Source organism: Amphiprion ocellaris, chromosome 21, assembly GCF_022539595.1.
Source record: "Amphiprion ocellaris isolate individual 3 ecotype Okinawa chromosome 21, ASM2253959v1, whole genome shotgun sequence".
In the NCBI taxonomy this organism is placed as follows: Eukaryota; Metazoa; Chordata; class Actinopteri; family Pomacentridae; genus Amphiprion; species Amphiprion ocellaris.
The window spans coordinates 5,934,148-5,957,938 of NC_072786.1; the positions used below are offsets into that span (position 1 = coordinate 5,934,148).

At 39.3% G+C, this 23,791-nt stretch overlaps 1 protein-coding gene and 1 long non-coding RNA gene across 2 annotated transcripts in view; one reads left to right on the forward strand and one right to left on the reverse strand.

The window, feature by feature from the left end:
• lhfpl3 (LHFPL tetraspan subfamily member 3) overlaps positions 1 to 23,791 on the reverse strand; it is a 51,451-nt gene that overhangs the window by 21,713 nt on the left and 5,947 nt on the right. The window lies entirely within an intron of this gene.
• LOC118470341 (uncharacterized) overlaps positions 1 to 23,791 on the forward strand; it is a 48,204-nt gene that overhangs the window by 13,334 nt on the left and 11,079 nt on the right. Inside the window, exons 4-6 of the long non-coding RNA XR_008600245.1 lie at positions 1,937 to 2,017; positions 6,246 to 6,415; positions 15,192 to 15,280. This is a non-coding gene — a long non-coding RNA (uncharacterized LOC118470341). The remainder of the gene's footprint in view (positions 1 to 1,936; positions 2,018 to 6,245; positions 6,416 to 15,191; positions 15,281 to 23,791) is intronic.

Here is a 23,791-nt window from a genome sequence, read left to right on the forward strand (position 1 = left end):
CAAGCTGTAAACACCAATGACATATCGTGACCTTTAAAGTTGGCACGGTTGACTCATTATTTACATATCCAGCAAATATTTGAAGCATGTTTACTTAGTTTTAGCTGTTTTTGGTCTCTACCAGCCTCTAAAGAGAAATATCTGGCTCTTTAGCTACGTAATGCAAACAAAAATAGTTATTTTAACTATTTTGGCAGGACGTTTGAGGATAAAACTGGATGGTACGAAGCTGCCTGAAATGTTGTCATACTTGTGTTTGAAGAGGAAAAATGCTCTTCCAGTCATTTGCCATCCCGCTGTGATGCATCACCACTCCAGGGATGCTCTCCTTAACTGCCAGTTGTCACCCAAGGCAAGTGGTTGGCGTTCGGGATTGACCGAATCAGGCCTTGAATCTGCGCATGTTGCCATGGAGACACCTTAAACTTGCATCAACTCCCCGAGTGCATCTCCTCCGTTTGCAGCTCCCCAAAGGACCCCGCTGATCCCGAGCAGCTCCGTCTTGGCGATCTTTTGCAGAGGACGGCGCGAATGATAGGATGCTGCCAGCAGAAGCAGCAGCACGGAGAGCCGTTTCCATGGTAACCAGCAAGCTCAGAGGGAGGAAGAGCGCTAATGGGTGGCTGAGGTGACTGCGAACATCGCCGAAACAACACACGTCCCCCTCTGCCTCTTTCTTTGTCCGCCAGCCTCTTCCACACACGCTCATCCTGATCCATGACCTTCGGAAAATGGCGATTATAAACAAACACGCCGTCAAGCAGAACTGTTAACCCACGAACACACACCAGATAACACCTGACCTAAAAGACCCTCCTTTTCTAGGTCTGTGAGCAATGAAGGGGTACTGCTCCTCTGCTGTTTCCCGTGTGTATTTATAAATAGGTCCACTGGGACACAAACACTCCCACAGCTCACACTTCTTGCGCTGCTGCACGAGCTCCAGAGCCTTTTGATGTCCTCTCAAGCTCAAGCCTCATTTGTATTCTTCTTATGCCCCCAGTTTTCACTAAGCTTTCTTTGATTCAGTCCCCCCACCAACATGTTTTCCAATGTTAACATTGTTAGTCATGTTTTCCACACAGCATGTCGCCCCCCCTCCTTCATTTGCAGCTCAATACAACTGTTATAATTGCCGATGGATGATCAGTGTAATTAGACGTCTACTTTGGAGGGAAACCAGCGGGAGGAGACGCCTTATGACTTTGTAAACTGATTCTTGAATGGATTTTGGCTCAGTTTGTCCGGTTTGGTCTTTCTGCATAAAAGGAACTTTCAGCAGGTGAATGTCAGGAAAACATCAGGGAGACGTTTATTACTCGGTAACAGCTGTCATGTTTCCCTTCACTGAAGCCAATGCAGCACTTAAATCTTCCACAGAGGCCACAGACGGGCCAGAAGGGGAATATATTCTGGATGTCATGTCTGTATCATCGCTGAAAGGCGTCTACTTCATTCTGTATGAAAGTCTTGACTGATGAGAGGATGGGATTGTGGTAGTGAAATGTTCTGATGAAAAATCTTACTGTGTTGAAGTAGATTTAATGGAGTTTTCTTGTAGTTCTTTGGAGAGGAAATGTGGCAGCACTAAGGCCTGCAACGATTACCTAAACATGGGATATCTCAGCAAAAAAGATATTGGAAATGTGGAGAAAACACAGAGATAATAGTTGATGGAAACTGAAGATTGGGCTAAATGAACAGCTGAGGAAGCCTGTTAGCTCAAGTGGAAATTTTAAGTGTTGGTGGAAAGTAGAGGAATATCCTGCAGCACAAAGATGGAAAAGTGGCAGATATGTCTCCTATTGATACATGCCACTCTTTATTTAGTATGATTTAATCCTGCTGCAAACAACTAAACAGCTTCTCACCCCAGATCCACAAACAGATAGCATTCAACACCTTATCCTGGCACACTGTGTGACTCTTGTTTCAGCGTCATGTGCCGGTGTGTCGCTTTGACGAGGAGGACGAGGGAGAAGAGAGCTTGTGAGTCTGAGCAGGACCTGGAGTCGTGGTAAGTTTATTTTGTCACAGATTCATTTACATTCTTGAGCCACGGGGAAATAAAGCAGTTAATGCTGCTGCCGAGTGAACAGCACATGGCACAAGAATACAATATGTCATGGCTTTTCCAATGACTTATACCACTTTTCCTGTTACATCAGTCAACAAATAAGAATGAAAGTTAGATATCATGTCTGTTGTTTTAGAGCTAGCATTATGTGTCAAACTTTGTGTCATGTTTTGGTCTCTGTGTCATCTGTTGGCCATAACGTTACTCCACCAGTGACAGTATCATGGTCTTAAATGTGCCTTTAAAATACTCGATCAACAAACTACAAACACCCACAAAACACAATGTGTATTCACTGATAAAATGAATTTAAATAGGAGAAACAAAATCATTAAGGAGCACAAGACAGATCGCCGTTAAAAACAGTTTCAGCTTGAGTTTTAAATTACTTCAGTTACCCCTCTAATGTTCTGTGGATGAAGACTTTCCCATATTGCTCCCCTGACCAGAAAAAGACATCTGTCCAAATGAGCACTTTATAAAAAGGCGCGTTACAGTCCTCCACAGAGACCCCTTCAGTGACAGAGAGAAGCCAGTATAATTCTGTGGCGTTACTTAAGGATTTGACAAAGTGAAAAGTGGCTCATGGAGCCTCTCAGAAACTGATAACTGCAAAGACTGTGGTTCACTTTCAGTAGTGAGAGGGACCTGTGTTGCATGAATGCCCCTCATCTCACCCCATATACCCCATCTGCCTCTTTACTCTAAACCAGGGATGTCAAACATGCGGCCAGCGGGCCAAAAGCAGCCCTCCAGAGGGTCCAATCCAGCCTGACTTTGTAAAGTGTAAAATTTACAGAGAAGACATTAACTGCAAGTTGTAAATTTGTAAAACCATAATTTTAAAATGATTTCTAGACCATGACAAGTTGTTTCTATCATAAAGTAAAATACTAGATTGATCATTGTTCTTTTCAGATTTAGAAAACTTTATTTGTCCCCAGGGGGCAATTATAAAAGGCACGTAGAACAGGCAGTGCAGCAATGACATAAAAATTGAATAAACAAAAAATTAGAGATAATTAACATAAAAAAAGAAATAGGGATAAATATATATATATATAGAAATGTAGAGCAGTAATATAAGAGTAAAAATAAAAAAAGACAAAAAACAACTTAGTAACGTACTAGTGCAAATACATTTGTCATTTTGTGTCTCATTTATGTAATATTTTGTCCTGTTTTAATTGTTTTTTTTTTGGTCTGGTTTTTGTCGTTTCTCTCTTGGTTTTGTGTTTTGTGTTGTCTCACTTGTTTTTTGTCTTATTTTTGTTATTTTTTCTCATTTGTGTCCATTTTTTGTCGCTTTGTAGCTTTTTTGTCTGTTTTGTTTCAGTTGTCTCATTTTTGTCATTTTGTTACTCATTTTTGTAATATTTTGTTTTTGTTGTTTTTTTGTCTGACTTTTGTTGTTTTGTTTCTCACTTTTGTCATTCTGTTTCCTTTTTGTCCCACTTGTGTTTTTTGTCAGTTTTTTTGGCATTTTGTTCTTTTTTGTGTAATTTTTTTGTCTCTTTGTTTTGTTTCAGGGTGTTTGTCTCGTTTTTGTCATTTTGTGTCTCATTTTTGTAATATTTTGTCTTGTTTTTGTTGTTTTTTATTTTTTTGATAATTAAGTAAAACACTATATTATTCAGTTCCAGATACATGTTACTAAATGTTTTGTTCCTTTGTAGACAAACTGTGATCTGTAAATTGTAATGTGTAAATGATAACCTGAGACATAATGTTGCTGAAATTAAATTTATTTCTGTTAAGGAATTTTAGGTTGTTCATTATGTTTTTAAAAAAAAAAAAAAAAAAAAGCTCATTAAATGTGAACTTTCTCAGAACATACTTTTTTGCAGTAAAACAAAGCTGTGATTTTACTGGTCCGGCCCACTTGAAATCAAATTGAACTGAATTGAACTGAGAACTAAAATGACTTTGACACCCCTGCTTTAAACTATCCAATGGAGGCAAAAATGGTAAAGAAAAAAAGAAGCAGACAGCAAAGAAGGCAGCACTGAAACATGAGTGGCATGCTGTCGTTGCAGTAGTCATGTTGACGTATGACTCCAAAACTGGAGTGGCACTTGCGATACGCTGGTAGACCAATGAAACATGAGTGATAAGCTGTTTAATACAAGCATCTGCATATCATAATCAGCAAATGGCAGTGCGAAGTGGCATATGAAAGTGGAAGTGACACTTGACTACATCAGTATCATAAGCCGGTGAAATGCAGCGGCTTGAGTCAACATGCCAGTAGAACAAGAGTGAACAGATTTTAGATCCTGCTGTCTGATAAGATGAGAAAAAGAAAAAGAGTTTACAGTTGTTTTTCAACTTTAAGTTTGCTTTATGCAGCAGAGCCTTCACAGAAGTGTTTTTGCTATAAATCAGGGGACATCTGAGCATCACTCAGCTTCAAACAATGACAGCCAAGTGTCAAAACAGGCCTCTGTGAGAGTTTGAGGTATGAGGAAGACCTGAGCCGGGGTATCAGTCTCCTCGACACCAGCATCATTCATTAGCTCAGACACTCACGCACTGAAACGAACATCACTCAAATGCACACGCACAGGCGGACGCATGCAGCCTTATCCGAGGCAGAGTCTCAGACGGGTCATCGTGTCCTTGTCCTGCTGCCTCACTCAGGAGGAGGAGAATAAATCAAAGCGGCTGTCTTCTCCATCCCGGCCCAGTGATCAAGAAGATAAACCCCCGATGGGAAATCCATAAAGTCTGCCCCTCCTTGAGGTTCGCAGACATGTGAAAGCTAACAGCAAAGGGAAGAGACATGTGGACAACAGTTGGAGTGCTGTAGAGGACACGGCGACAGCTATAAAGTCTAATGGATCAAACGGGAGCTTGATAAAGCCGCTATCTGCTGATCATTCATTTACAGAAAGATTAAAAGGATCCAGTTTCAGAAGAAGAGAAGGAGAAAAGTGCATTTCTTTTTGCCATTAGGAGCGTCACAGCCATTCTTGCTTACTTAATAATACACAAAAGAAAAAACAAGAAGCAGAAGAATGACACTAGTTGACCTTTCTCCAGTAGCCGGTAATTGTTGTTTTTCTCCCACAAACTGTAGACAGACAGTCTTGACATTCAGTGTATATTTACATGTCCATATTTGATGCTGTTATTCAAACTCCATCTGAACTTTTTCCCTCAGATATTTCAGATGGTGACAGACTAAAAGCTTTCATCTTGGAAATATCACGCACGTCGGCTTTCAAAATTTGAGTTTTGCAAACTATTTTTCCTGCCAACATGGAAATAGCCGAGAGCAGCCCACAGACATGCTGGTGAATTCAGACACAGTCAACAAAATCTAAATAATTTGAAAGGGATATGTATTTACCAAGTGCACTCGTGCATGACCGTCTCATTTGATGGATTAACTGGATTATCTGATGAGACACTATACAGACAAATCAACTGTTCAGCGTCTTGACACAAATAAGCTTTTGTAAACTCTTATAAATAGCTTGTTTTTGTTTGCATTTTTACAGCTTTCTGTGAAAATGAAAACACTCGTGAGTTTAAATTGAGGACAGGAATAAGACACATTTTCAAACCACAGACAGATGAAGTGAATAATATTGATTCTCCTATTACGAGGCAGGTGGGAATTATCAGGCAGCAAATGAACAGAAGAGCTACTGCAGGGAAACCTTAATGCCGGATATGATAGAAATCGACGGGTCAGAGTTGTTTTGGCAACATGAGAGGGACCTAGACATCAATAATCAGGTGGTTTTCATGAAATATGACTGCAGTCACTCAGAAAAAGACAGAAGAAGCAGCTTCAAGGTGTCAAGAAATAAACAAGAACAGCTGACAAATAGCAGCTGTGCCAGATGAGGAAGTAAATCACATTTATAGTAGGCTAGTTCTTTTTGATATTTTTATAACAACAGTGCATTAAATCAATAAATCAGTGCGAGAAGGCTTGCTTATTCTGTAGCTTTGGTTTTATAACCTTCAGCTTCCTAACACACAGTGTTATGCATTTTTTCCCACCATAGTAAATACATTCATGCAAATGGGATGTCTTGTTGCAAATGCACCACATCTGCCACTTTTATTTATTTTTTCTTAAAACACGATAGCCTCTCGTCGCCTTGGGGGTCTTGGATTAATCTTGTGTCATTACTTGCTCTCTCTTTGCCCTCAGGTCGTAATTAAGAGGAATTCAACGTGTTTTATCTGGTTATTATGAAGCTGGGGAGAGAAGAGCTCGTTGTTGGGCCAACGATAAGCACAAACAGACTGAGGATTTGGGAGAAGACAGGGAGAACTATCGAGGCTGACCAGGAGCTGGATGTTTCCACTGCAGTTTTTCAGGTTTGTGTTCATTATGTGAATCCAGAAAAGCCCCAGATTCATCTACATATTTGAGCCACTGACAATTAGAACAGTTAATGCTGCCATCTGCAGATTAAATGAGGATATTTACTGTGTAAGACTGATGTGACTGAATGTCTAAAAAAAACAAAAAACTGCACCACAAGAGAGGCACTCGGAGGCTTTCATTCACGTCTAAGACTGTAATGATTTATTCACAAACCAGCGGTTATGTTTGCATGCATAATTCATGCTGAAATGACTCAAGTGGCTGTTGGAGAGATACAATGACAACAACAACAGCAGCGTTTAATCTGCAAGGTCGTTGGATTTGGCTGCGATGTCCAGAATATCTCAGCTGTGAACTGTGAGCGCCGACTCTAAGGCCCGAGGGATCAAGAAGCAACAAAGTCATCCGACAGTAGATTTGGCATACTGTTGATTTGGGGTCCTGTTCCTTCGTGTTCGGCCTGTCACATCCCATCACACCAAGGCGAGCCTCAAAGCTCAGTCTTGTTTTTAGCACCGATGAGAAACTTTTTGCCCAAGTTTCCGGTCTTGTGAGGTTACGATGAGCCGCTGGTCGGCGGTAAAAAGGTGGCGACTGACTGAGGATTAAAGCGGTGACACGGTATGTAGGTCTCTAAGCTTGTAGGAGATGAGCGGTACAGGCCAGGGCAGCAGGGCAGGGCTGCAAACATCCTTTCCTACTCCACCCCTCCTCCACCATCCCAGTTACACTAATTACATTACTCCTGGGGACACAGGATAATCAAATCTTAATGAGGCATGGAAGACTTCAGCGCTGTGCTTGACATGACGCTTTCTACCAACAGAGGTGCTGAACCTTCGCTGATTACCAGAACACTGTAGGATTTGCATATACTACAGTCTGAAAACCCTATTTCACACCACATCTGTTATTCAGGATGACATGATCGAGGTGACGTGTTTGGTGCATTTTAAACATTTAAACATTCTTCCTTTTAATGCTGTCTGAGATTTACTGGGAGAAGACACACAGAGCTGCATTAATTCACCACAATAGTGCAGCCAGACATTCAGTGCTATTTCCATTTCAATGTGGTGTTTTGGCAGCTGTTATAGAAGCTGGAAGAAAAGGAGGCTTCAAATTCTGCAAACTGGTCTGACTGGAAAGGATTTTTCAATTACTTAATAAGGAGAATCAATCAAGACCAAGTCCAGCTGTGATTGATTGATTGGAGCCGGTGCAGAAATGCCAGGGTGGCAGGATGGATGGATTTTAGGGAAAACAATTTTGGATTCATCCACTCAATCAAATGCATTGTGCTAATGAAACACATGCCACGTGTGGAGGATGATTTAAGTTTGAGGACGTGGTCTTTTTATAAACACGGACCATCTCACAACAGTGAAATCCACTTATCATGATCGCCTTTAAAATGTAGAGCAGACTTACGTCCACAACTCCGAAGAAGAAGTTGATTAGTGTTAGTCTGGAGCTTTCCATGAGACTTAAAAGGCAGCAGGAAAAACAGAGAGGCAGGATATTTTCTTCTCCTCTGGGACGGGCTTATGCTCCTCCAGATTATCACTTTCCCCTTCTGGGGGATTTGTCACTGATCCCTCGTGCAGTGGGCAGCAGGCAAGCTATTTAGTGACGCTCCCTCAGGGATACATAATACAAAAGGATAATACAACAGCAGATTGGGAACATTTTCTTTAGTGGAGAGGAAAATAACACAACACTGATGGCTGCTGCTCGCATCAGTGGTACTCCTACTCAGCCGGTCACAAACACACTTGCACTCGAATGCACTCTGTCACGCCACACTGTTCGACAACACACCAGGAATGTCAAACTTGCTCTGCCAATCACTCCGCTTCCTCTCCTCCTGCCGTTCTCATTTCCTTCCAAAGCCCCTGCTGTTGGCTCTCCTGCTGCTCCATAACTAGCACCTGATTAGGAGTGTTATTAAGCCCTATAACTTCAACACATCCACATCCTGCAGAGACTCCTGGAAAGACCTCGTTATCTCCACATCAGCTCCGCTACCCACTCTCCCTGTCTGGCAACTGGACACTATCCCATCATCCTCCCACCAATTTAAAGGGCACTGCAGCTCTGAAAAATGCCAACAGACTTCCAAAGCGTCGGAGCTTCTTTCTCCCGCCTCAGCAAAACATAAAAACCAGGCAGAGCTCATGAAACATGTATAAAGCCTCCTTTTGGCAAACATTGCAGAAATCAAGGCTACAGCCTACTTCAGAAAGAGAAGCACATTTAGAAAATATGTTGCTTAGTGCAAACAAATTGTGGGTTTAATTAGCGGTTTGACGGTTTCTAATCACAGCAATACTAAAGAAATGTCTGCAGCAGTCGTGTACAATATGAGCATGAATCAGAATTCTTATAGTTGGTTTAATGATAAAGATAAAGGAGATTCATGATGAAGAAACTGCCCAGAACTGTGGTAAAAGTGCAACTTTAAGTGAGGTGTTCAAAACAACTGCAATCTGCATCTGGATGAGAATCTACATATTCAAAAAGTCTAATAGTTGGCTGGAATATTAAAGCTCTGTAAAAGGGTGAAGTTTGCCAAATTTATTGTAATCTAAGTCATGGTAAATGACCTATGCCTGTTGAAATTTATCACCAAGTTATGTGAAGTAGAAGAATGTATGCTGCCACAATTTTCACAATTTGTTCGAGAGTTAGAGCAGTTTATGTCAAATATGCCACCGACGTTTGGCAGCCAATTATTGGAAAATGATATGTCATGACAAAAAAAAAATCTCTTTTTTTTCCTAGGCTTATCCAAACATTTAACTTGCAAACTTTGGTGAAAACTGAGTGAAATGTGTAGGAGGAACGACAAAAAGTCAGAAAATTGTCATCACTGATTTAGTGTATGAGCCAAAACGGGTAATTGTTTTTTAAGCCATAATGTCCTAATAATTTGGAGTATTAGTGTGTAATTTGGTGCTAATTATGAGAAAAACACTGGGTTTAAAGCTGCATGCTAAATTCTAGCTTGACTGGAGACAAATTTAACATAATTACATGTGCAGCTAATCCACTGTAAGGGAGCTAAATGACCAACTGAACACTTTTTCTTTTTGGAATTTACTTTGAAATTAACGACTTATAAATGTAAGCTTTAAAGTGGACCAAAATGTTTTGTTAGCGAGTATATGATGGCATTATCTGTGGTAATAACTAAATACTTTTTCATTGATCTGCGGCCCACTTTAACACCAGTAATCATTAAAATTTGTAAAAACATCTTTGAGATCTTTAAACAAATTACACTAAGCACCCCATCAAATCCCCACAGCTCAGTCTAGGAACATTAGGCAATGTTTTCATGCTTAAATCAAAGCAGCCTTGAGCTATTATATTATGTTTTGTTTGCCTGTTTTCCCAAGTAAATAAACACCGCTATCATCGCTATTCATTTCTTTGCAATTTAACCTGAACAGAGGAGCATCCATTTTGTGGAGCATAATTACAGTCCCAGAGCCTTTTGAAGAAGGGGGTCTTTGGATGTCATTTTCATCTGGTTGACAGCCCTGACAGTCTCTTCTACTTCTCCCCGTCTCACATAATCTCCATCTCTCTGCTCATTCCGCGTCCTAACTACTCTGCAATCAAAACTGTCAGTCACACTTAAGGCTCTAAATACCTCAATCAGACACACCACTCTGGCTTCTTTACCTCCAACGGGCTCCAGCTGCAACCGCAGCCCCGTCTGTCCATCACGCTCCGGCTAATTTTTAAAGACAAACTCATCATCACCTCGGGATGACAAGTTACTCATCAACAAGCAGCAATGAAGGGCTCGAAATAATGTGACCTTCACAGTGTCGTATTTTTTTCTGTTTTTGTTTATATTAGCAAGTGTTACCTCATTGTCAGTCTTGGCTCTGTGTCAGTACTGAGTGTTGGTTTGTTCTCTGGTCAGCTGGTCTGAAATATCTTAGCAACTATTGAATGGAGGATAAATCCTGCTCACTTCGGTGAACTCTTGACCTTATCTGTTGCACCAGCAAGCAGATTAGTTTTCCACATATCTAGTCAAGTATTTCAGCTTAGTAACTAGCACAGTATCTTCCCTAAGTGATGAATCCTTCAGACTTTGGTTTCATCAAGATCAGAATCTAACTTGATTCTTTGTTTTATGACCGCATGCGTCCAAAAATATTGACATTCCATTGCCATTCCATGCTAACTTATGTGCAGCCTTTTTGTTATGTGTAGACGGGACAAATTAAAGGAAAAGCCGATATAAAACATCTTAGTAAGGTATGTGTTACCAGAACGTCTTCGGTGCTCCTTGGCATTGATTTTCCAAGTTCCAACGCCATTTTTCCATTTGGTGTTTTGTTGGTGGCGGTGCACTAACATGTGCATCCAAAACTCCCATAGGAGTTCATTTAGCTCAAGACCTGGTGACTGCAAAGGCCTTAGCATACAGTTTTGGAAAAGTTTATCAGACTACTATTACTATCATTTTCTGCCTCTTGCTTTGCAGTTCTTGGTGAAGCCATATTGTGCTTTTTTCTAAAGGTTGTAAAGGACACTGTTTTGCTGAATCCAAGCAGTTATCTCACTGTATCTCTCTTTGTTTAGCACCAGGATGATGTGAGGATTCAGTATGAATTTTTGGATATTTTTACACTTTGAGTACATCCAGTTTTTTTTTTAAACATAATTTAGGATTTAATGAAATATTTAACCAATATGAGAAAATCCTGACAGAATTTTAAATGTTGAAAGACTGGTGTGTGGAAAACAGCAGTTAGTCTCATAATTATTTCCAAAGCTTTTTGATTCACATCATTTTCATCCTAATCAAACCATTCAGTGATCATCAAAGAATAAAAAAGATCACTCAGATCAGCTCTGTACTCTGTAACTGGACATGAACTATGCTGGTGAAACACCCCCACATCATAGTCTACTTCTGTTTCTGAATTTCCACAGTAGTACACTGAAAAATCGTCCTCTGTTGCAAAAAACACACAAGTCTCTGAAACGTAGCAATTTACTCCAAGTCCGTGTTGCTGTTTACTGCGGCACGACTGGGAGTTGCAGAGATAAATACTGACTCTTGCTTCTGCTGTAAATTAGAGGATGAAGTCTTTACAACAGTCGGTGACACTGATGTTATTAAAGCTGCTCAAAAATTCTCAACTGCAACTCAACCGAATATGATGCAACAGAAATGAAGCACAGAAAATGCTGCATCTATTTTAGTCGTAGTAATACCAAGCCGCCTCTTCAGTGAATGTGCCACACTCAGCAATCACTGTTAACTGCATATTCATCATTATTGTGTTTTTATTTATCAGTAAAGCACATAAAAATAACAAGTCAAATAATATTAGAAAGCTTATTTTTTCTGAGTCAAATATAGCCCATATCAGCACTTCAGTTAAACCGTAACCGTCATAATCCTCGCTCGAGTAAGCACTCTGCTGCTGCACCTTGTAGCACCGACCACACTGTCACCTATGAAATTGTTAGTGCACATTAAAGTCAGTTTCCGCCGCCGGCTGCAGCAGGTTTGTGAGCAGCTGACAGGCAGATATGACGACCTCCCGGTTGGCTGGGATTGCAGCATCTCGGACACGATGTTCAGTCTGATCGCCCCTCCGGACCACACAGCCCGTAAAACAGCTCGCCCTCTGTGACGCTTTTACATCGCTGTGTTTAGATTTATTCACAGGCTGACGGCTCTTTTAAGGGCATCGTCTGGGTAGCAGACATTAAAGGACTCGCTTCAAGCTTTTTGGTTTAGTGGGTTAGATTTGGCAACTGTGTTTTGTTTTTTAGATTTGTCTTTTACAAATCTACATCTAAAATATTGACTTAACATTACTCCCTCGGTCTATTTCTGAAAAAAGATTTGTGGCAGTCTGTGATTAATTTTTGCTTTTTATATTGTTTTGATTACACCTCATCAAACAGTTCTTTCACAAACACAATTAAATGCAAGTTATCTATTTTTGATTTTCGTTTTTTATTCTTTTTAAGCTTAAGATTGAAAGTTCTTTTTATTTTTTTTAACCAATAAACGATAAACAATAAATGAAATTTCTTCACAACTGGGAAAACTCCATCTTGTAAAAAATATTCCCCCAAAAAGACACTAAAAATGGAGCTTTTCTTATGTAAAGTGTGGACAGTAACTCAGCTCTCAATTATATATATAGTTGGAAAAAGGATACCTTGCTGCATGTTAAAGTATCTGACACAAGACTGGAATTTGTCAGAGTTATCGACCAGAACCAGCGACTCAACAGAACATTTGCGAGCTGCTGAGAATATCGACTGTTTTCATTTCAAAACCAAACCGCCACCAGTTACTTCACCGGTTTTCAAGCAGTCAAAAGAAGCACAAAGAAGAAACAGCTTTGAAATATTGGGCTGTCAAATCAAAAGTTACCATCTGCCATCACAAAATCTTGTATTTATTTGTTTTTTCATGTTTCTCTTCAGAAATATTGCCAGAGTTTGGTCATTTTCACCAAAAAGATTTGCAGAAAAACACATTCACGCCTTCATCTGTTGTCGTACTGCTCATTGTAGTGCTTCTTTTTTTTCTTTATCAAGCCGTTCCAAAAACTCTGAGGAGAAATTACAACTCATCCAGAATTTAACTACTAGGCTCATAACATTTTCCTCCCTGGAGCTCCTCTTTACGAGAACTGGATTGTTTCTGTTACTAAACCACAACCAGCCACCATTTTTAGAAGTTTGCCAAGCGTGGTCCATTCAGTGGAACAGATATGACAAGAAATGTAGCATTTGTCCCGCTTCAGTTCTGTTCAGTACAGCTGCAGTTGATTGACTCTGATGCTTAGAAGCTTTGTCTAGTCTTTAATTTACAGCTTTGATTAGACAAAAGTAAAAACTGTGATGGGGATTGACTGTATTTTAAAATTCTCTAATTGGTGTTTCCTATGCACCAGAGCCCATTGCTGTTCATTTTGGTTTCACAGTTGTGTAGTTATTACAGACTGAATTTGAGGATGTTTTTTTCAGTGGAGTTTTTTTTTTTTTTTTTTTAATAGCTGAGGGCTGAAAGACCCCCTCAGGTGAAAATCAAGTTATTTAGCTTGTTAACACGTTCGTATAGTGCTTTTTTGTATATGCTAGAAGGCACTTTGTGAGCAAAATAATAAGTCAACACAGTGGTGGAACATTTCCACGTTAAAACTGCAGCATACTGACGACGGTCTCGAAAACACAGATTCACACTTCCATTGTTTCATATGTAGCAAATGTGAGAAACCAATCCTGCAAGCCTGAATGATGGGGCTTTCTTTACTAGTGCAGCGTTTGGTACCATCCTGACTACCCTGTAAAATATATTTAGGTTTGGTTGTATTTTGTTGTTTCTGCATCAAATTTAGGCCCTACAATTGTGGAACTATTACTGAAAATATTTTCATGTAGGAACATCAGTGAAAAAATCTAAATTAAGAAGATATATACTTGAGTGCTATTGATATTTTACAGATATTTCCATGTGTAGAAATTCAGATGTTGGAAAATTTCCAAAATAACGATGTTGCGCAGAGTTAACCCGTCTTGTCCTGCGGGTCAAAATTGACCCGTTTTAAAGTTTGAAAATGTGGGGAACAAAGGATCGCAATCATGTGATCGTCAGCAGGCAGCTGACGTAGCGTTCACTTGTTGTCATGGTTACAGTGATGCCATGGCGCTATCTGGCAATGATTCATAAATCTTTAACAAATCTGTGGATCCAGACTTTAAGCTGCCAAAATCTAATCACTTGGTCCTTGTGTCATTTCTGACCTTTCCTGAAAATTTAATAGAAATCCGTTGAGTAATGTTGCTAAGAGAAGGAAGGAAGGAAGGAAGGAAGGAAGGAAGGAAGGAATCACATACGCCGATCTTCACATAACTCCACCACATTCCTAATAATACAATCCTAGGGCTTCAGGGGTTAAGTAGAACCAGAAAGAGTGATTTTGGCCACTCTACACTGGCCTCAGCGTTAAATTAGCTCTAACCTACAGTCTGCTGTAGAGCTGCTGAAGCCTCTTGTCCCAGCTCCATCCTCCAATACCCCACCCATAAAAACACCGGGGACGCAGCCTTCTCACATTATGCAACCAAAATCTGAAACACTTTCCCAGCTGACACTAGAGACGTTAACAACCTCAGTGAGCACTTTTAAAAGCCAAGTAGAAGCATACTTGTACCAACTGGCCTTCAATGAACTCCCTCCACATTTATTTATGTATATCTAATGCACTGCTGCACTGTAAGGTAACATTTTTAAGACCAAATATATTTTATTATTACTGTTTAAACATTGTCTGAATGAGAAATACTAAACAAATACCATACATTTTCTGATACTAATGAGCTTCTTTAAGCTATTCCTCCTTATTTCATTCGGATTGTGTTTGTATTTCTCCCGTTTTAAAACATGGCTTCTTTGTAAACACATCTGTGCTGTTGCTGTGAATAAACAGAGCTTCCAGATCGGTTACTGTCTCTTTAAAATCCTCATCAGCTGTAGGAGGTGATCCACTTTCTTAATCCACAGGCTCAGATTGAGTCTGTAGTTGAGATTCTACGTCTCTGTGGTTTCCAGCTGACTTGGCCGGCTTTTAATTTGGCTGATTCACACTGCGGCACTCTTTCTCTGTCAACTTGCTGCTTCTGTAGCGTTTCTTTGCCCCGTGTAAAACCACCGTCCAACCACTGTGACCTCTCTGAGCTTAAAAAAAGAAATTTTTTTTTTCTTTCCAGGCAGCACCTATAGGGCAGGAGCAGCTGAGCACTTTACTGAATGGAGAGAGTGAATAAAGGAGGAGAGAGTTTCATCCAAACGGCTTCAGGTGAACACCTCACTCACTGAGCTTTTCTTTTCTCTGCTAATGGCCTCTTCACTCTCTCTCTCTCTGTGTGTGTGTGTGTGTGTGTGTGTGTGTGTGTGTGTGTGTGTGTGTGTGTGTGTGTGTGTGTGTGTGTGTGTGTGTGTGTGTGTGTGTGTGTGTGTGTGTGTGTGTGTGTGTGTGTGTGTGTGTGTGTGTGTGTGTGTGTGTGTGTGTGTGTGTGTGTGTGTGTGTGTGTGTGTGTGTGTGTGTGTGTGTGTGTGTGTGTGTGTGTGTGTGTGTGTTCTCGTCTGCGTCTTAGTCCCGTGTGTGGTCATGTTACATCACTGTAAAGCCTCTCAGACTTTGCCAGTAATTCATTATATGTGTGAGAGGATAAAGATTGGGCTGATGTCATTAGCACTCGGCTTTACTTCAGTGGCATCTCAGCTGCACTGCAAAGGCACAGAACTCACATTAATGTAGCTTTTTTAAAAAAAAATTTAGAGATGCTTTAATCAGGCATCAAGTATTGCCAGCAAATAGCTTATTTATTTGATGTTTGCTTTTAACAGAATTTATACAGGGAGACATTTTTAGACTTAACCCTATAATGTGTTTTCAAAACATTGAAAAATATAATTAAGAAAAGAAAAGAAAACTGTAAATGTAACAAATTTCACATGTAAAATTTTGCATTTGGCCACACGCGGTTTGGCCTAATTATAGGTGCTAAATTTATTCGATAAAGGCACATAAGATTCTGAAATAATTCACATATCAAATCTAAGGTATTGCATGTGGCAGCAATATTTTATTATGTCAAATCATCAGTGAGGACAAATATTCATTCTTCATTATAAACGGCTAAGAAATCAGTCTGACCACTTGATCTTCAACAGCAGGTGAAGTTTGTCTGGTTATCGTGAAATCTGTAAATGCTTCAGTCTCCATTTTGCACTTTGAGGACTTCTCTTTTTTGGTATTCAGATAGTTTTTTCCTCTGCTTCCAAGATCAAAACCAGATATTTAAGTTCATCTATTTAGGTCAACATGGGTTCAAACATTTTACATTTGTCACCCGCTTAGACAGCACAGACTATGAACTGTTTTTTTTGTAAATCAAAGGCAAAAATGACTGAAATAATAAAAGTGTTTGTGCTGTTTTCCCACTATATAAAAATGTAAATGTCCCTTTGTCTGAGTTGTAAAGCAAACTGTAGAACCAAGTGTTCCACACAATCAAATGTGAATATGCAAATATGTAAGATTCACTGAGGAAAAGATGAGAAGTCCTTAAAGTGTTCTGAAAAAAATGGAAATCAGAACATCTACATTATGCAAAACCATGACTGTTGGACTAAGAAACACGTGACTCATAGGCAATACTGAATAACAGCGAGCACAACACTGTTTAACTTGCTTCCTTTATTTATTTATTTGTCATATCCAATTTATGGGCATTGCCGCTTTTGCGTATTTGATTTTCTCCCTTAAAGTTGTGATTCTTTTAAATATAACTGCCACCTACTGACAGCAGGTGATGTTGTCATATGGGATGTGTTTGTAGTCTACAGGTACAATCGTAGGTTTCCATTCAGTGTCAGTAGAGTACATGGCACAAGTGGCAAACTCCATGTAATGAGGAAGATCATGCAAGATGATCAAAAGCTCCACAGCAGACACTGATTGGACTTTTGTCTACTGAGTTTTCTAATGACAAGATTGAATTTTTAACCTTACAAATAAAATGTGCCTCACAGGGGATCTTACATGTTGATGTCTTACCTTTCATTTGTAAGACAATTCATGTCTACATTTATACTTTTCACATATAAAATTATGTATTTGCAGGCTATTTATCATGTAATATTTCACAAGTAGAAACATAAAATGTATGTTAGTAGTGCGGTTAGGACTAGTATGAGAAATATGAGCGATTCCATCAAAATAATATTCTTTATTTTGTCAAGTTTTGTGCAGATGAACACAGGATTTCTAGAAATTTAATATCATTAACAAAATTGAGTGGGGAACTTCTTGATTTATTTTACTTAGAAATTAATACATGCTTCATTAATAATTTATACTTCTACTGTCTTATTTTATCACCTAATATATCCTTTGCCTCTTTTAGGCTTCTTTAGGTTTCAAGGTTTACTTTATCTCCCGTGGGTGAAATTTGTTATAGACAAAGGTAAAAACAGCTGCACAGCAACATATAAAACAAAACACATAGTACTAAAAACACATAAGATAGATGAGATATAATAAATAAGTTAAAATAATATAAAAAAAACTTAGAATACACACACACATACACACACACCCATACATACATGCATACATCTCTACACACCCACCATTTGTTTACCTCCCTTTAGTAGCTGCACCAACTTTAGTTTGAGTTGTTGCATTATTACAATAAACCCTCGCAAAAGAGTGCTCGTGTTCCTCAGTGTGTTCTCTTAAAAATCTAAATACAGGTTCAAATAATGAATCAACAAAAGCAAAAAAACAAACATTTAATTTGCAGGTTTTAGTCTTCTCTTGTCAGAAGGAAGCAAACTAATTAAGGGTTCAGACTATAAAAGAAACGACTATTACTGTAGTATTATATGCACATTAAAAAAACACAAGCAGCATTTCAATATGAAGATTTGATCTTCGAGACATTCCCCATATCAGTCCTCATTATCTACTGCTCTCCTCTGCAGCATGATGGTTTCTCTGCCTGTCTTCGCCTCTCCTTTCTGAGACGCAACGTGACGTGATAAGCAGCACGGCCCACTTCCACTTGACATCTTTCTGAAGAGGTGTAAATTTGAATAGCACACAGCACACCGAGCGTTCGTATAATGATATCAGTCAGTCAGGCGCCGTATCAAAGTGTGTTTTCATGCATCAAACATAAGGCAGCCGGAGCTTCTGTGAAACACACTGCGTCTCTCTGTCACTCACAGCTCAACACATCACTGAACAGTTCATGCCATCAAAAAGGCCACACACACAGTGGCAGCTGTCCCCTGTTACAGCGCCGTTTCCTCTCTTTCTGGAAAGCAACATTTGGATCAATAAACCTCCAGCTACCAAATGGACCTTTTATTGTTGGCTCTGAATGCCAGCTTCCCTCTCTGGAGGACCACTTAGTAGGCAGAGAGCGCCGTGAGGAAAGCCACTTACTGCACAGGGTGCTGCTGGTCAGACAACCAGGAAATGGATGGTGTGTTGGAAACGCTTCAGCAGCACTTTGAGTGACCCACCTCTGCTTCTGTGCATTTTTATGGATTCATAGCTGCAGAAAAAACAAGCAGCTGTTCATGCCGAGGCGGTTCTTCGTGTGTTTGTGGGTCTGCGAGGTCCAGATGGCCATCGGAGCTCTGGAGGCCGACCAGGTTATCGAGCACCGACGTACAGCCTCACATCAGAGCTTTCTGCCTGCTGCTCTACACTGAGCGCGCTCACCTCATCCTGTTTTCAGTATCAGTGCCACTTTCTAGTGAGACGTGCTTTTAAAAAGGTTTATAGGTTGTAACTAATGGATTAATTAATGACAAGCATTGCTGTATATATAAATATTAAGACGTTAATATCCTTATAAGTCATTAGGTTGTGAAAAATCCATTAGTCTGCTATATAACCTCCTCCAGAAGGCCTATTTACACGCGCTTTAAGTCCTCCAAAGAACAGCAGAAGTGTACAGTGAAAAACCTACAGATGGGTGACAACATAAAGTCTGTTGGTGGCATGTTGGGACATCACGAGCCTCCAGAACAGCTTCAATACACAGTGGCATTGATTCCACAAGTCTCTGGAGGGATGAAAGACAGTTCTTACAAAAGATGGTGCCTCTTTTTTGATGATGGCGGAAGAAAATCTACCATGAGACATTCTTGTGCTCTGTTAAGTTCGCTGGCGATAGCGCATTGTTAGATCTGTATTGAAACAATGAAGAGGCAGCGCGCAGAAAAATGAGGTTTCATCCCTTGTGGACCAGCAAACACAGAGTTGAATGTTTCCAAAGTTTCAGAAGTAGTTGTAGTTGGCTTTTTATAGAAGTAGCAGTGGCCGGTTACTTCTGGTCATAGATGATAAAGAGATTCTGCAAAAACTTATCAAAAGTTGCAACACTTTAATTTAGGGCAATACTGAAAATTCAAGACATTTATTCAAGACGTTTGCCAGAAACACAATTATACGTAGTATAATGCGCAGTGAAATGCATTGATTTTGCAAAATGTGCAAAATCAGAAAAAAATTGATTGCAATATTGAACCGGAGTCTATTCCCGTACAGGGGGTCCTCGACTTAAGTCAGAGTTCCATTCCTACGGATCGATATAAGTTGATTTTCGCTGTAAGTCAGAACTCTGGTGAAAATGTAAACAAAGCCATTACGTGCATCACGATATTGATCAGTTCTTTAGAAAAGTCATGAATTCCAATGAATTTCATGCATGTATGAATCATTTTACAAGAAGATAACAGAATATTGTAAGGGACTGATATTGGTATTGAGGTTTCAGTGTTTATTGTTCAGTTGCAGATTTACCTAATGTCAGTGAACGTGCCATGTTTAGTTAGCTCACCTCTGATTGGCTGAGAGTCAGCAGTAGAGAGAGCTGGGAACGGTGGCTAATTCTGGAGCTAAGTTATGGGGTTTTTCTAGTTATTCTGGCATTGGCTACGGCCCACAGTAGCCTGAGTGAAGGTTCAATAAATGACCAGAGAACTAGATAAAGTCTCACTCATTCATCACAGAGGGTCGCTACAGTGTGTTGACCTGTTTTTACAACTTGACGATGTTCGTCGGTTTTTATTCCTGTTATGAGCTTTTTGTTATATCTAATTTCACTTCCATGGAGATGCCATCAGAAGAGTCTGACTTAATGAAGGACAGAAAATTAGCAAATGTAGCACAATCCAAGGTGGCGTACAACCGGCAAATGTGAACAAAGTCGTCTTATAGCGCCACGTGACGACGTATTCGTCCAACGCTGTAGGTTGAGGATGTTGTAAACCGAGGACCCCCTGTAATCTAAATCACCACTTTAACTAATTGTTTTTTTATCTCAGTGGTAATAATATCAACTTTAATCCATATAACACTTGTAGAAACAGTGACTTACAATGTGTTTTGTCAGACGAAGCAAATGCAGAATACCCAGAAGGCAAAATAACTAACTAGTAAGCTTGGAAGTAATAACAAAACGGGGGAAATTAAGATCTAGTTAAAACAAAGTGCAATAGCTCAGAAAAAAAAATGGAAAAGCAACAAAAACCCTAATACACAATACATATATGCATGCATAGTGTTTAAAAAAAATGGGTTTTAAGAAGTGATTTAGAAGAAATCAGTGATTCTGCACCCTTGTCCTCTCAGGCAGGTTGCTCCAAAGCTGATGTGGTAAACCCACTTTTAGATTTAAGTCTCCACTTTGAACCTTATATGGTGTCATCGTTTCTGCTGTGTAGCTTTCAAAGTCATCAGTTCAGTTTTGGAATCAATTCTAAAAGAAACAGGAGTCAATGGAGAGAAGCCAGGATTGCTAAAACCAGAAGAAGCCGAGCTGCTGCATTATGAACTATTTGGAGGCGAGAAAATGACTTTTGGTTTGTGCCAGATAAGTGGGGAGTTACAGCAGTCGAGCCTGGAGAAAGTGCAAAAATGGCTTTTTCCAAGTGGAAGTGATGCTGCTGTGTGCGACGTCGTGAGTTTGTTTACTTGAGGTCCAGTTGAAAAGGCAATGAATCACTGAATCGTGCTCTGTGTGGTTTGGCACTCATTTTTTTCTTTAGGTTTTCGCTTTAAATTGTCATCCACCTCTATCACTGTGTTAATGACTTGTTCACTTTCTGACAAGCAATTAACTCCGCGGTCATTAATGTTAGTAAATCAGAAACAACAGGCCAGGGGCTGTTCAGTGAAGGGAGCTGCCTTCATGCTGAATTAAAGCAAGTTCTGTTTTTTATTGAGCCTCCCAGCCTGTGATGACTTTATTATTAACCACCACAGAGTTTTTCAAATTTTACAGAGTTAAAGGGCAAGCTTGTCAGGGAATAAATAATTCAGGGAATTGTTAGAAATGGGAGAAGAGTTTATTTAGCATCATCTCAGCAAGCTCATATGATGTAGGAGATTATGTGATAGAGATAGAAAGACAAGATAGTGATCATTTTAGTGGCAAAACGTCACGTCACTGTCATGAAAATAGATACAGAACAACATGTACAAGTCATCTAACACAGGCTACTCCAGCTTGAGTAATATCTTAAAATGGTTTCCAGATTGTTTGATCATCTGAGAGGCAATATGTTTTTACATAACATATGAACAACCTGAAACCAGAAAAATAAGTTCAATTTCAACAATATTATGCCTCAGTTTATCATTAACACATTACAGCTTACAGATCACAGAGTGTCCAAAAAGAAACAAAACATTTAGTCACAGGTAACTGGACCTGAATGATATACTTTATGATCCAAATAATAAAAGTCAGACAAAAAAAAGACAAAAATAACAGCAACAAGACAAAATATTACAAAAATGCGACAAACGACACAAATGAGACAAAAAAAGAGAGAAAAAATTTGCCAAAAAAATTACAAAGCAACAAAAAATTGGACACAAATGAGACTAAAAATGACCCAAAAAAAGGAACATATGGGTTCTGTAAAGCGTCTTGAGACAATCTGAATTGTAACTGGTGCTATATAAAATTAAAATTGAATTGGAAATTGAACAAAATGACAAAAAAAAACCCCACAAGCGAGACAAAAAGAAAACACAAAATGACAAAAACAAGAAACAAAAAGACAAAAACATGAGACAAAAACATGAGACAAATGACAAAAGTTAGACAAAAAAGACAAAAAATAAATACAAGACAAAAAAATTGCAAAAAAAGGAGACACAAAATGACAAAAGAACAATGAGCAATATAGTATTTTACTTTATGATTAAAACGATAAAAGTCAGACAAAAAAGACCAAAAAAAATAACAAAAACAAGACAAAGTATTACAAAATTGAGACAAATGCCACAAGCAAGACAAAAAAGAAGCAAAAAATTTGGCAAAAAAGCTGGAAAGCGACAAAAAATTGGACACACCTGAGACAAACGATGACAAAAAAAGTAACACATGGGTTCTGTAAAGCGTCTTCAGACAATTTGAATTGTAACTGGTGCTATATAAATAAAATTGAATTGAAAATTGAACAAAACAACAAAAAACCAGAAGCGAGACAAAAAGGAAGCACAAAACAACAAAAACAAGAAACAAGATGACAAAAACATGAGACAAACGACAAAAGTCCAACAAAAGAATTTAAAAAAATTAGACAAAATATTACAAAAAACGAGACACAAAATGACAAAAGAACAATGATCAATCTAGTATTTTACTTTATGATAGAAACAACTTGTCATGGTCTAGAAATCATTTTAAAATTATGGTTTTACAAATTTATAATTTGCAGTTAATGTCTTCTCTGTAATTTTTACACTTTACAAAGTCGGGCCGGACTGGACCCTCTGGAGGGCCGGTTTTGGCCCAGGGGCCGCATGTTTGACACCCCTAGTATAGAGGTTTGTACCAGATTGTGATTTGCTTACTACTGATAAACATCAATGAATGATTCGATATAAATCCTCTATAAATTTCACCTTTATCAAAGTGGTACCTCAACATCTAAGCCCCTTTATCTTTGACCTCTTTCACACCATTATTCTATTGTAGTAGCGAAAGGTTCAGAGGGGGATTTTCTGCTAGAAGCGAGAAATATAAAAGTTTGATCTGAGTTTTGGGCGGGATGCCAGCTCATTTCTGATGTATGCCTGCCAACTACTGAGCAAAGCAAACCAAAAGACTCGTGCAAAGTATAAAAAAGGCCAGACTGTGTTTTTCTTTTTCTGCAGAGGCAAAGAAAAGGATATATCATTACGGATCATCATTATATTCTTAGCCGTTTCTCTAAAATCTGGTACGCACCAGAAGCGAGTGCTCATCAAACATTCATGGTTGGGAGAAGAGGAGCCTCTGAGCTGCGTGTGCTGCCTTTGATAGAACATCACAGCAGCTCCGCACCACCTGAAATGACATCTGACAGGGAGGATCTCTGTACAATCACGGCAGGATTTCGGTCTGCTTGGACAGAGAAAGCGCATCCATATTGACTATTTAAGTTGCCTATAGATCTTTTAATGGCTGATTTCACACATGGCTTCGACAAGCAGAGGCGATATGAGCGATAGTGAATGAGAAGGCAGCTGAAAGCAGCACTCTGATGATCAATAGTGGACGACAAGCTCCACTGCTGTCACCGCTAGCATTCATTCACTCCTTTCAGAAGCCCACAAGCTACCAGCCGTGCAGAAAAGCACCGACACAACCATGTAAAAGGGATCATCACATTTTGAGAAAGAATAATCTTGTGAAGAAACAATCTTTGTCTGGCTGTAAAGCTGCTCCTCCATGTTCAGCTGCTAACTAACTGTGCATGTCTGCTGTTTGTTGTTCAGCAGGTAGAGCAT